Source organism: Rousettus aegyptiacus, unplaced genomic scaffold, assembly GCF_014176215.1.
Source record: "Rousettus aegyptiacus isolate mRouAeg1 unplaced genomic scaffold, mRouAeg1.p scaffold_m13_p_3, whole genome shotgun sequence".
Taxonomy (NCBI): Eukaryota; Metazoa; Chordata; class Mammalia; order Chiroptera; family Pteropodidae; genus Rousettus; species Rousettus aegyptiacus.
Genome location: NW_023416306.1, coordinates 70,627,738 through 70,641,332, shown reverse-complemented (window position 1 = coordinate 70,641,332; position 13,595 = coordinate 70,627,738). Strand labels below are relative to the sequence as shown.

General features: G+C 35.6%; 1 pseudogene; it reads right to left on the bottom strand.

Annotated features, from left to right (window-relative positions):
- Positions 1–8,483: 8,483 nt before the first annotated feature.
- On the bottom strand, positions 8,484–8,602 carry LOC118600992 (annotated as a pseudogene).
- Positions 8,603–13,595: the final 4,993 nt, after the last annotated feature.

Sequence of the window (13,595 nt, the reverse complement as noted above, 5' to 3'; positions counted from 1 at the left end):
GAAAGAAATCTCCTGAAGGTCATGGATTTGGGAAATCATTCCAGAAGTCAACCTACAATATAATGTATATATAAATAATAAATGTTCCATATACTGCATGTTCACCAAGAACCATTTCCTTTTGTCCTTAAGCCCACAATCAGTCTAAATTTCCCAGCGCTCTTTCATCCAAATGCAGTAGCATCACCAACTTCTAGGTAGTAGAATATGATATGGCTGTTGATAGTAAAACAAGTGCCATCAAGACATCTTTGTACTATATTTTCTCCTGTTTCTGATTTAAGAGTACCTCATGGAAGGAGTCAGGGTTTAAGAACTACTGTATGGAACAGTTTTCTCCTGAGAGTCTGACTTTTGCAAGGAAGAAAAAAAAAATACTTCTCTGCTAAGCTGTTATAGGTTTGGGTGTACCTGACACTAACATATCTTAGACATCCCTCGGCTATCACAAACTATGAATATGACTTCTGTGAAAAGTGACAAGTTGGCATGCATCAGAAAAGTCCCATGGGGGAACACCAGAAAACATCCTGAGTGATCATTGACTATTAACCACAACTCTATTATTAATCATGTAAAAAACTGGAATTGTTTGATGTTTCCTTATGATTACATTTTGGTTATGTACCTTTTGCAGCAATACAAAAGAAGTATTGAGGATTTCTCGGTGCATCATACCAAGTGCACATACTGTTAATTAGTCCCAGGAATAGTGATATTAGATTGGGTTAGTGTGGTATCTTACATGTTTATTCACAAAACCATCATTTTATATTAATAAATATCTTGAAGAGATACATTCGGACTGTACATATGTCATATTAATCCTCAAGCTTTCATCTACTAATTTTAGCATTTATTTCTGATTATTGCCCACATTAATTTTTACCATAGTTGCAAAAACATGCTATTTTTTCCATTATTCCTCCTGTGCTTATAATGATATGAAATAGTTTTCCTTCCTCCAGAGTTTTAAATTTATGTTTGTATAGACTCAGACTTTTTTTTTTATGCATTAGGTTATAATCCTTGAAACTAGTGTTATTATTTTCATTTTGTTTGATGGTTAAATCATCTGAGATAAAGCCAGCAGAAGTTCATTCAGGTTGGCTCCTGTGTCTTTTCATTATATGGTTCTGATATCTTTTTCCTTTTATCAAATCATTCTTTTACTTTTTCTGATCAGGATAATGGTTAATCTGCCTTTGTAATAGTTTGTATCATAGAGCAAATTCTTTATTCATAATTTTTTTGAATTTTTTGTTTTTGTTAAAATATTTAGAATATTATGCCTTAAATATTTATTTAAGGGGGCATAATATTCTGATTAGAATAGCATTTAATTTCCTCTCAGGTATCCACAGGTAAAAACCAGCTTAACCAAATGGTTTAGATTCATTCCTGGGAAACCCAGAGACACAGTACTAGTGATATGGTACCTGGGCCTTTCCATCTTCCCTCTTTGCTGGCACATGTACAAAGGACACTCCCAACACCACCTCATCCATTAGAGAATGTTATCTGAGCCCTAAACATTAATGCTTGTCTCTGCTCCTTGCCTTATGGATCTTTCTTATTTGTCTATAAATTATTCTTTCAACAAATGGTTTGGTAATCTGAGGACTCTGGAGAAATTAGATTTTTCTATATACCTTCTTCATGCTCTTCATGCAACTATAGGCACATAACTAGCCTATTTTTCAGAAGGTCTTTGCACTGTTGTACACTTAGTGACTAGCATTTTCATCCTTTCAGTGCTCACCCCAGTTCATCTTTTCCTTGCCTGTCTGGTTGGTTGACAGTAAGGCACTGGATCTCAGCTGTTGTCTAACTGCATACTACTAAACTAAATAATTTTACTGTAATGACTTTTGCCTGCTTAGCTAAGTGTCTAACTCTACCATCACCCATCTCTGACTTGATAGCTGGATTGACAGGTAACCCATGTGTATAAGCCACCTAGAAGGAAGGAATCCAGGGAGTGTTGCCAGGGTAAGTGGCTGCCTGCTTTTTTTCCCCTCAAGCTTAGGCTCCTCTGTATTCAAGGGCCTGTCCTCCCGTCCTGAGTACATAGTCTTCAATGTCAGGAAAGAAATGTTCTGAGTCACCTCCAGCCCATTCTTAACCTGAGTCTCACAAATGAGTTGTAGGGAGTTCATCAGCTGTCTGAGATATATTCAAATACATGGTCTTTGCATATTGCTAACATGAGCATTTGTGGCTCTTGTTAGGTTTTCAAAATGGTGGTTACTATTTTATTGACTCAAAAATTTTAAGAACCACTGCTCAGGGGACACCTCTAAGAAGCTCATGAATATGTTTCTGTGACATGTGCATGTTTTTAGGAAGAGAATGTGTGGCTTCCATCAAATTTTAAAATGTTTGATAATTTCAACTATAGTTCAAAAGTGGCCTCCAGGAAGCTCATGGCTATTGTGGTCAACCCTCAAGTCCCATTTTACAGCCATTCCAGTCTATGATACTACTCTCTTAGAGGTCAGGAGTGTAGAGGGACAGGTTGGTGTTCTGGGTTGGCTCCTGAGTGCCACCTAGAGTCTTGTTCTCTTGTACATACTCTGATTCCAGTGATTCCTCTCAGTGCCTTTGAGGGATAAGGCTGGAATGAAGTCTTCTAGAGACAGACCCAGGGGAATCTACCATCTCCTGTCTTGTGAGTGGCCTTTCTTAGCACAGGATGATAGCTTCAGGGTACAGGTTTTTTTCACTCTCAGCTTATATGGATCTTGGTATAGCACCATTCTTTGTGGAGCTAAGAACAGTACAACTTAGAATGATCTGTGAGGTGACTTAGATACTGGTTAAGTTTGGTTCTCAGACCCAATTCCACTGTGGTGAGGGTTCCCCCACACCAGCAAACAATTCTTAGTCACCTTGCAGGTGTCTGGGAATTCAGCTCAATTCAGACTCTATCTGGAAATAGCATTAGATTTCACAGGTTAAGGGTTTAATTCTACAAGATTTTCACACACACCCCCACCCCCCGCTTCAGATGCCAGATATAAGTCTAAGTTGGTTACCTGTGTTTGTGACCCACTGGCCAGAGATTGGAAGTTCCAATAACTCCTTCCAACTCAATGTCAATCACAAGGCCAGGTCGTCTCCTGTCCTTCTGATCAGCTGACTATAAATCAGAGGTTTTCACCTCCTTGGGTTCAAATTAATTTGCTAGAACAGCTCACAAAACTAAGAGAAATGTGTTACTAGATTACTAGGTTATTGTAAAAGAGTTCAATAATTCAAGAACAGCCAGTGAGAGAGGCGCATAGGGCAAGATATGTGGGAAGGGAATCAAAGCTTCCATGCCCTTTCCTGGAGTGCCACTCTTCCCAATTTCCATGTGTTCACCAACTCAGAGACTCTCCAACCCCATCCTCTTGGGTTTTTATGGAGGCTTTGTTACAGAGTCATCATTGATTAAATCATCGGCCATTGGCGATTGATTCAACCTCCAGTTTCCCTCCTTTCCCTGGAGGTTGCAGGTAGAACTGAAAATCCTGGCCCTCTAATCACTTAGTTGACTTAGTCCCCATTCTTAAGTGTTTTCTAAAAGTTATTTCAATAATATAACAAAAGACACTGCTTTCTACTCTGAGTCCTTAGGAAATTCCAAGAGTTCTGGGAGCTGTCAGTCAAGTTGTAGACAAACACCAAATGTATATGACCAATATATTTTGGTCAAATGATCAAATATAAGATGATATTGCACTGGTATATATCTTTTAGTTAATAAATGAGTTCAGTTGTATATAAAATTGCATTCTGGGTGTGCATGGATATTAGTGTTCTGTATAGCTGTATTTTTATCTCATGTGTCTGTAGTGTATTTGAGAGCAGTTGTGTACATTGAGTGGATTCCTTAAGTCCTTTATCAATGGGACTTGTTTTAAAATGTGCAGTGGTTTTTGTAAAAGGAAAAAAAATGTAAATATGTATATCAAACTTTACCTGTATGTGATAAGAACCAACATTCCTCAGGATGCTTAACCAAGAACCATCGAAACTCTGCTCTGTGTGTGTGTGTGTGTGTGTGTGAGATATGCAGGTAGTGATGCTAGGCATCTGTTTACAAATAAATGTGGATCCTTGGCTAAGGTTGGGGGAATATATACAGGCAAAAGCTCCATGAAGTTTAGCAGGCATCACCCCCTATCTGGTTGAGAGCTGAATGGTGATTCATACGCAGTGCTGAGAGGTGTATGCATTCTGGTCAGCCATTGTTGAGAAAACTTGATGAGTATCTTGAACATTCAGTGCAAATCATGGCTTAGGAGTAAGGACTATATCTTAGAGCAAGGCTCAATAAATTAAGGTCTGCGGGTTGAATCTAGCACATTGCCTCTGTGTATATAACTTACATGTTGAGAATGCTTTTTATATTCTTAAATGATCGAAAAAATAAAATGAAATTTTTTACATGTGAAAATGATATAAACATTCAGAGAATTTTGTCTTAAAATAAATTTTTATTGGAATACAGCTATATTCATTTGCTTACTTATTATCTATGGCTGCTTTTGCAGTACAACAGCAGAGTGTAGTAGTTGCAACATAGACACTTTCATTGTGGCACTTGCATTGCTTGACAGTGCTACTTATAACATTACAAATTTAAATGATCCAATTATAACGACACCATTTTGAGTTTCACTCAAGTGTCATGTTGCAGAATTTTAAAAATTGCTAGCAATTATGTCAAAACAAGGAAAGTGGACTTTTAAAGTTTAGTGAAGAGTGAATTTTGTTGTTGAATTTTCAACACTTTTAGAAGTGCAAATAGCGACGGTATAGTAGATGTGTTAAAAATGTACTACATATGTATGCTTTGTCATACTAAGCCTGATCAAAATACTCTCACCTCACAAGTAAACAATTCCCAGAAAAATTAGAAAAATTGGAACAATAGCACAGAATGATTTCACAAAATAAAAAAGATGTGGCTGCTAGCAAACCAAATTCTCAAGTGACTCATTTGCTAGACAAGAAGGGAAAGCTGTTTAGTAATGCTGAGTTAGTTAGATTATGTTTGATTATAGCAGCTGAAGATGTATGTCCAGATAAAAACCATTTAAGATTCTTATCTTTTGGCGAGAACACTTAAGAGTTGAGAACAGAGGGAACCACACTAACGGTCAATTAAGAAACAGCACAGGTGATTTAAGTGGTTTTCCTTGACTGATGATGAGCCAACGGTTGTGATCTGTTGCTCTTTATTGAGGGTGTCAGTGCTACATTTGAAGTGACTAAAGAATTAACTTCTAAGAACAGTCTGTGTGGAACAACTACAGTTGAGAATATTTTAAGAGAAGTTGTGAAAACAGTACAACCTGAAGTAGAATCTGCTAAGATGTGTTACAATTGATGGTAGTAAAAATATGTGTAGAGTAGAAAGAGGCATTTTTGGACAAATTTGTAAACCTTGATATTCACTGTATTATTCATCAAGAGGAATATTGGTAAAAATATTTAAATCTATTATGTGTAATTGAATGAATAGTGTGAACAGTAAAACTTCACTTGCTCTCATGGTCTTAACTATCATGAGATCCATGATTTTTCTTTAGAAATAAAAGCTGAATATTGACTTTCCCTACCACACAGTTGTTTAATGGCTTAGTAGTGGTAATAGTATTGTGATATTTTTGAGTTTATAGCCAAGATTGAAATTTTTCTGAATGAGAAAAAACTCCCCTCAGCACTGTTAATGAACTCTGAATGCCTTTGAAAGTCAGTTTTTGTTAGAGATTTGATAATCTTTCTCAATTCAACTTAGAGTTATGAGGCAAAACAGTACTTACATGTGAAACTTATACTGTGGTAAAGTCATTTCAACAACTGTTTGAATCACAAGTAATACCAAGCAGCTCTATACACTCCTGTTAGGTTGAAAATTAAAACAAGAAGAATCTTTGTTCCCACATTTTCCAAGCTCAAACTACTGCTCTAACAGCATTTTTTTTTTTTTTTTTGGACTTTGATGCAAGTGTAAAGGAAATTTCCTTACTTCAAAATTTATTAAATCTTGCAGTTTGAGAAACTGCTATCTAATATTTAATTGGAAGTGATTATTCTGCAATGTAATGACATGTTTAGAGGCAAATATCTGAAGAGTCAAACAATTCTGTCAGTACCTCCCTAGTGCTATATATGTTCAATTAGTCATATACCAACACTCAGTATTTGGTAGTATGTATCTGTGTGGAAAGACATTTTTAAATATGAAGTATGTAAAATCTCACTACAGAGCACCATTTACAGGTGAACATTTGCAACTGATTTTGATAATAGGCGAAATAACTGAATCCTAATTCAATTAATTGTAGAATTCCATTCTCATTAGTAGACACATATTACATAAACTTGTACTTATTATTAGATCTAAACTTAGAATTTTATGAATAACAATTTCATCTTAAGTTATTTTTTTCTCATTAAGGATCTAATCTCAATCTTTAATCATACCTATAAAGATCTTATTCCCACTAAGGTCACACTCTGAGGTCCCAGATAGACATAAACTTCAGGGAGACACTATTCAACTCACAACACTGGGATATGCTGACTTCCATTATAAGATAATGAGTTTTATCTGGCAAGCAATTGAATTACCAATGGATCCCTCTGGATCTGTCAGGCTTTGATTGTTCTTTTGTAGTACTCTAATATGGTTTTGAACTTAATACTAGAGCATGGTCTTTTCATTAGGGCAGCAATTTGATAAACTACATATTGTAGGCTTTGTGGAGAACTAAGCAAAAGACTAGATCCTTAATGAGAAAAAAATAACTTAAGATGAAATCGTTTTTCATAAAATTCTAAGTTTAGATCTAGTAATAAGTACAAGTTTATGTAATATGTGTCTACTAATGAGAATGGAATTCTACAATTAATTGAATTAGGATTCAGAATCAACTGGGCAATTTTCTCACTATTCCTCTTTCCTTTCATTTACATAATACATAGAAATGTGTGTGTGTGTTGAAGCAGCAAGCTTCAGACTTTCTGAGCCAAGGAACAGGATTGAATTTTGTACCCTCTCTAATTCATTGACTGATTTAACTCATTTTCACTGATTAAAATTGCTCAGTCTCCCAGGGGCTCTCACAGACTCCCAAATGGAATTCGCAGGGACTTCTCAGCACCTGTAGTCAGTGTACAGCCCTTAGTTCTTGCCTCTGCTCGTGCTTTATGATTTAAGAATTCCTTGTGCTTTGCTTGTGTTTTGTCCTAAGAAGCAATGGTGACCACAGCCCAGTTTCCCATTTGTGAACAGCCTGCTGTGTTGGGACACACAGCCCAGTGGCACCACGTTAAAATACCTTGCCCAGCATGGCCCTGCCACAGCATGGGTTCCCATGTGGCTTTCCCCCCAACAGGGCTCCTAAGCTGCTTCCTGAGGCACTCCTCTCAGGGCAAAATCTCAGGCTCCAGAGAGCACCCTGCATCAAGATTCAAATAGATTCCTCAAAACCTCTCCCCAGAATTAACCACTATCCTATAAATAAAGAGGCAATCCAAGGCATCAAGCCCATAATAAAAGATTATAAGACTCAGGGCTTCATTATCTCCTGTACTAGCCCGTGAAACACCCCTATATTAGCTATGAGAAAACCAATGGCTAAGGACGGAATTTTTGTCCAAGATCTCCAGGAAATAAAGACATTGTTATCCCTCAGCACCCTGTTCCCAACCCCACACAACTAGCATCCAATCTTACTGAAAGCAAGTTTTTCACTGTGATCAACTGATGTTGTGCTCTTTCCATATTCCAGTTGATAACCCTGGGCAACATCATTTTGCCTTCACTTGGGAAGAACAGCAATACACCTGAGCAGTCGTGCCTCAGGGTTTTAATGAAAGTCCTTCTTACTTTTCACAATCCTTAAAAGCTGATTTGGATAACATCAAGTTTTCCAAAGGCTCTACCTTTTTACAATAAGTAGATGATTTCTTCTTTACTCGCCTTCTCAAAACCTCTTCACAAAAGAGCATCCACCTGTTAAAACTTAAAGGGACATAAAGTCTGCAGAAAAAAATTGGCAGTTTGCTCAAACTCAGGTTCCATATTTAGAGCACCTGATTTTGAAACAAGGGCTACATTTAGACCCAGATAAGCTGCTTCCCTGGACTCCAAGCCAAATTAGATAAATCTAAATGCATAGGTGGATGTGGTAAGGCTCTTGGGAACACTAAAAAAAAGATACCAGGCTGATTTTTCCTGAGAAGGCTTCCATAAGTCAATTCTTGCTTCTTGAACCTGTCTGATTATATCTAGGAAAGCTGTCTTTCTCAAACATAATATTCTATTCAAAGCTTTGAGAATAAAATCAATGTTTGCAATTATCTTGTTCTAAGGAGAACAGATTCTTATTAAATTTACATTTTTTTTTTTTTTAGGTGAGGCAACCCTTGGTTGACCTCACAGATTGCAAGGACCTTGTCATCTTACAATCCCTTATTTTTTATGCCTCCAGCACCTGGTCTTCCTAGGTGGTCTCCCATCCAAATACTAACCAGGCCCGACCCTGCTTAGTTTCCGAGATCAGATGGGATCAGGCTTGTTCAGTGCGGCATGGCCATAGACTCACTAAGAACTTGTAAAATTTGGAGGGATCAAGTAGGGAGTAAAAGTGTATGTTTCAGGTCTGCTTACAAAGGTGTAATTCACCAAATTGTTGTGGGTCTTAGAGAAACTTTTTTCTTAAATATAGAAACAAAATTTCTTAAATATAGAAAACAATTTAAAACTATTTTAAATAAAAAGTCAAAAATTATAATCCTCATCAGTTTTCTCAGTCCCATGTTACTAATTCTTGTCGATCTCAATCTTTTCATCAGTAGTTTTATGGATCTGTTTTATCATAGTTCTGCAAATATCCACCAAATTTATTGGTAGTAGCTAAAAGTTTATAAAAACCTGTATTTTAGTGTAAATGTTAGAGTCTTCTTCATGATTCTCTCATGAAACATCTTTGCAGAAACATTTTTGTAAAAGCATCAGAGTAAAACAATAACTATAAATGACAAAAAGACTTAAAAATATAATGATTAAAGAATTGAGAGTTCATATATGCACACATATAAATGATGCAATTGGCTTAGTTTGACCACACATAAAATTTCTTTCTCAAGTTTCCTTTTCCATAACTTTCTGCAACTGTCATAAACCTTATGAAACTTTCATAATGTTTTCAGCTATTGTCTCATATTTTTCTTTTTCTTTTAAAAGAGTTATTTTACTTTAAGGATAAAATTACTTTTTTCCCTTTACCAAAAAACCCCACACATATCCTTTATATCTTTCCTTATCCAAAAAACACATTCTATTTCCCTTTTCTCCAACAAAAGTGCATCTCTTGTTAAATATTTTTTTATTATTCTAATCTCTGAGACACGACACTATTGAAATTGGACCAGCTAATAACACTACAATGGCTTCTAAGTGTTTAAGTGAAAGGAATAGTTGTACATCTCTCCCTTTAAGCCAAAAGCTACAAATGCTTAAGCTTAGTAAGGAAGGCATGTCAAAAGCCAAGATAAGCCAAAAGCTAGGCCCCTTACACCAAATAGCCAAGTTGTGAATGCAAAGGAAAAGTTCTTGAAGGAAATTAAAAGTGTTACTGCAGTGAACACATAACTGATAAATTGAAATAGTCTTATTGCTGCTATGGAGAAAGTTTTAGTGGTCTGGATAGGAGATCAAATCAACCACAGCATTCCCTTAAGCCAAAGCCTAGTCCAGAGCAAGGTCCTAACGCTCTTCTATGAAGGATGAGAGAGGTGAGGAAGAAAAGTGTGAAGCTGGCAGAGGTTGGTTTATGAAGTTTAATGAAAAAATTGATCTCTATAAAATAAAAGTGCAAGGTGAAGCAGGAAGTGCTAGTGAAGAAGCTACAGCAAGTTATCCAGAAGATCTAGCTAAGATAATTAATGAAGGTGGCTATATTAAACAACAGATTTTCAATGTAGATGAAACAATCTTATATTGGAAGAAGATGCCATCTAGGATTTTCATAACTAGAGAGGAGAAGTAAATGCCTGGCTTAAATGCTTCAAAGGACAGGCTGATTCTTTTGTTAGGAGCTAATGCAGCTGGTGACATTGAGATGAAGCCAGTGCTCACTTACAATTCCGAAAATCCTAAGGCCCTTAAGAATTATACTACATCTACTCTTCCACCACTCTATAAATGGAACACCAGTCTGGATGACAGCACATCTGTTTACAACATGTGAGACCTACTGCCCAGAAAAGATTCCTTTGAAAATATTGCTCAAGTACAATGCAACCTGGTCACCTGAGAACTCTGATGGAGATGTACAATGAGATTAAGGTGGTTTTCATGCCTACTAACATAACACCCATTCTGCAGCCCATGGATTAAGGAGTTATTTTGACTTTCATGTCTTAGTATTTAGGAAATATTTTTCATAAGTTTATAGCTGCCATAGATAGTGGTTCTTCCAATGGATCTTGGCAAAGTAAATTGAAAACCTTCTGGAAAGGATTCACCATTCTAGATGTCATTAAGAACATTCATGATTCATGGATATAGGTCAAAATATCAGCATTAACAGGAATTTGGGAGAAGGTGATTCCTATCCTCATGGAAGACTTTGAGGGGTTTAAGACAGCACTGGAGGAAGTACCTGCAGATATAGTAGAACTAGGAAGAGAACTAGAATTAGAAGTGGAACCTGAATATGTTACTGAATTGCTGCAATCTCATAAAACTTTAATGGATAAGGAGTTACTTTTTATGGATGAGCAGAAAAAGTGATTTCTTGAGATGGAATCTACTCCAGGTGAAGATGCTATAAAGATTGTTGAAATGACAACAAAAGATTTAGAATATGACATAAATTTCATTGATAAAGAAGTGGCAAGGTTTGAGGAAACTGACCCCAATTTTAAAAGAAGTGCTTGCATAGGGAAAATGTTATCAAACTGCAATACAAAGGAATCATTTGTGAAGGAAGAGTCAATAAATGCAGCTAGTTTATCATCTTCTTTTAAGAAATTGCCACAGACACACCATCCTTCAGTAACCACCATCTTTATTGGTCAATAGCCATTGACATCGAGGCAGGCCCCTCACTAGAAAAAATATTAAATCTCACTGAAGGTTTGGGTAATGGTTAGCATTTTTTAGCAATAAAGTATTTTAAAATTTTTTGACATAATTTTATTGTACACTTAATAGACTACAGTTTGGTGTAAATGTAACTTTAAATACACCGGGGAACCCCAAAATTTGTGTGATGCACTTTATTGCAATATTTGCTTTATTGCAGAGGTTTGGAACCAAACCTGCAATATTTCCAAAGTATGCCTGTACTCATTTCAGATGTTCAACATAATGATTCGATATATGTGGATATGGCAAAATCACTACATTAAGTCTAATTAACATTCATTACTGCACAGTTATAAATTTTCTTTTGCTGAGAATTAAGATCTCTCTTAGCAACTTTCAAATATACAAGACAGTATTAACTAAAGACTAAACAATTTTTGAGCTTATTTTTAAATTTTTATCTTTTGATCCCCTTCACCTATTTCTCCCACCCCACCCCCACCTCTGGCAACCACCAATTTGTTCTCTGTAACTATGAGCTTTGTATTTATGTATGTAAGTATGTATATATTTATTCATTTTTAGATCCTCATGTAAGAAAGATCATATGGTTTTGTCTTTCTATGTCTGACATTTCAGTTAGCATGATACCCTCTAGTTTCACCCATATTGTCACAAATGGCAAGATTTTATATTTATTGGTGATATTAGTTCATTATATATATTTCATTATATATAATATTTCATTATATAATACATACATATTATATACATATTACAATTTTTTTCATCCATTCCCTGATAAATGGACATTTAGGTTGTTTCCATATGTTGGCTATTGTACATAATGCTGCAGTAATTGTGAGGATGCAGATATCTTTTCAAATTAGTGTTTTCATGTTCTTTGGATAAACGCCCAGAAGTGGAATTACTGGGTCATATGGTAATTCTATTTTTATTTTGTGGGGAACCTCCATAGTGTTTTCCATAGTGCTGCATCAATTTGTATTCCTACCAAGAGTACACAGGGTTCTCTTTTATCCACATCATTGCTAATACTTGGTATTTTTTTCTTTTTGATGATAGCCATTTTTAAAGGTGTGAAGTGATATAATTGTGCTTTTGATTTGCATTTTCCTGGTGATTAATGATGTTGATCATTTTTTCATGTATTGGCCATCTGTATATTATCTTTGAATATATGTCTATTTAGATTTTTCCCCATTTTTAATCGTTTTTTTTTTTTTGGCTGTTGTGTGAGATATTTATATATTTAGGATATTATCTCCTTATCAGATAAATGATTTGCAAATATTTTCCCCCATTCAGTAGGTTGCCTTTTCATTTTGTTGATGATTTATTTTGCTAGGCAGAAGCTTTTTAGGTTGATATAGTTCCACTTTTTCTTTTCTTGTGTTGCTTTTGCTGCTGGTATCAGATTTAAAAAATTATCATAAAGACCTTGTCAAGGAGCTGCCTGTGTTTTCTTCCAGGAATTCTATGGTTTCAGGTCTTATGTGTAGTCTTTGGTCCATTTGAGTTCATTTTTATTTAAGGGGTAAGACAGTGGTCAAATTTCATTTGTGTGTGTGTGTGTGTGGTTGTCCAGTTTTCCCAACACCATTGTTGAGGAGACTATCCTTTCCTCATTGTATATTCTTGGCTCCTTTTTAATAAATTAATTGGCAGTATATGCATGGGTTAATTTTTGGAATCTCTACTCAGTTTCATTGATCTATATGTTTATTTTTACTTCTATACTATACTTTTAAAATTAGTATAGTTTTGTAATATAGTTTTAAGTCAGGGACTATGATGGTTACCGATTTGTTCTTTCTCAAGACTGCTTTGGCTACTCTGGTCTTCTGGGGTTCTATACAAATTTAGGATTATTTGTTCTATTTCTGTGAACAGTGCCATTGGAATGTTGATAGGGATTGCACTGAAATCTGTAAATGACTTTGGGTAGTGTGGACATTTTGATAACATTGGTTATTATAACCCATGACCACAGAATATCTTTCCGCTTATTTGTGTCTTCATTTTTTATTAATGTCTTGTAGTTTTCAATGTATAAATTTTTTACCTTATTGGTTAAATTTATTTCTAGATATTTTATTCTTTTCAATGCAATTATAAGTGAGATTGTTTTCTTAATTTCTCTTGACAGTTTATTATTAGTGTATAGAAACACAGCAGATTGTTGTGTGTTGCCTTTTTATCCTACAACTGTACTGAGTTTATTAGTTCTGTTAAAAGAGACAACAGGTAAAAAATAGAGTCATTTATGCTAAACCCCACATAACCAACCTGAGACTTAATACCTAAGTTAATCACACTTTCAGACTCTCCCTGGAATGGAATCTTAAACTGGTCAGTCTGGAATTATCTGGTGAGTACTAGTGAAGTAATCTGTCTGATAGATTCCTGCTGCCCCTAAGGGAAAGTGACTTTGCCACAACTAATCCACTTTTTGCTTGTATGGCTTCTTTGTTCTTCT